The following is a 1,257-nucleotide window of genomic DNA, read 5'->3' on the forward strand; positions in this document are numbered from 1 at the left end:
TAGGAAAAAATCAGTAGCTATTTGAGTGATTTCTTGTAGTGTAAATAGAATGAAACACAGTAAAATTGTGTCTCATTTGAAAATAAAATCTAAATTATACTATAAGTATATATAAATAGTATAGATCTAAAATCACGTTTATGAAAAATTATATAAAATTTATAAAATATATGATTGTTTTGAAAGTTTTAAACCTGTAGAAAAAAATCTATGTTTGTATTATGTAAAATACAAAGTTCCATAATTGTTTTAATAGGAACTGAAACCAATTAAAAATTGATGGAAAAATCATAATTGTAAGAAGAAAAGAAAAAAGAAATTGTTCACACGTAAAAATAAATGTGTTCATGTCAAGGATAATACATCAATTATTACACAAACATTATAGCACTTTATTTGTTATAGGTATACAATCAATTTAAGTCCTACTATGAATATGGGACAAAATTTCTCATATTATTATTTTGAACACAAGCGAATTAGTTTTATACCATAATCAAATTAGGGTTTTTATTAACAATTGAATTGCCAGCAGTAGCAAGCTTTTTTTGTAGTCTTTGGAAGTAGCAGACATTTTCCTTCAATATAAGTTTCTCTCGTCCAACAAGTATTTTTGCACAATGCATCAGCATCTTTTTTATTACAAGTGTCAGGTGGAGCCGTCTTGCTTCGTACTTTCTCACAATATATATGCTGCCTTTGAGCATGTCCATTTTGTATTTCTGGAAAGTGAGAAATATGTAAATCATATTGATTAAATGTATAATAAAGTTGTGCGGATTACGTTTAGATCAAAAATAAAAAAATAATTGTATAAGAAGTTACATAGCAGTTGTTAGATTTGTGCTTGTGATATTTAAAAATTGTTACAAAACTAACATACTAGAAAAATAAAACACCTTAATTCCCTGATGATATATGTTTGCAATCATTTACAGAAATATGTTTGCAAAGTACGTAAATATAGATGTAAAATAAAAATAAAAATTATCCCTATATATCATTTAGTTTTTTACCTTTTAACACTAATATGCCATCTTAACTTTAGATGTTATAATTTTGAATATATTATATAAACAAATACATATAAAATAATCTAACGGAGACACCATAATTTTGTTTATTTGGAATGATTGTTTTTTTTAGACCTATTTGAAATGATTGTTTATGAACATATTACCTGTAGAAATCAATAAGATCATCAAAAAAACAACGAACACAACACTGTTTACGCTGCTGGCCATTTGTATATTTTTT

The 1,257-nt window shown here is 25.3% G+C and overlaps 1 long non-coding RNA gene across 1 annotated transcript; it reads right to left on the reverse strand.

The window, feature by feature from the left end:
• Positions 1-371: 371 nt before the first annotated feature.
• LOC106321830 lies at positions 372-1,257 on the reverse strand. Its single transcript, XR_001266140.1, has 2 exons — positions 1,181-1,257; positions 372-722 (listed from the first exon to the last, which is right to left on the reverse strand). It is a non-coding gene; the product is annotated as an uncharacterized LOC106321830 (long non-coding RNA).

The sequence above is a fragment of the Brassica oleracea genome, unplaced genomic scaffold (genome assembly GCF_000695525.1).
Source record: "Brassica oleracea var. oleracea cultivar TO1000 unplaced genomic scaffold, BOL UnpScaffold03240, whole genome shotgun sequence".
In the NCBI taxonomy this organism is placed as follows: domain Eukaryota; kingdom Viridiplantae; phylum Streptophyta; class Magnoliopsida; order Brassicales; family Brassicaceae; genus Brassica; species Brassica oleracea.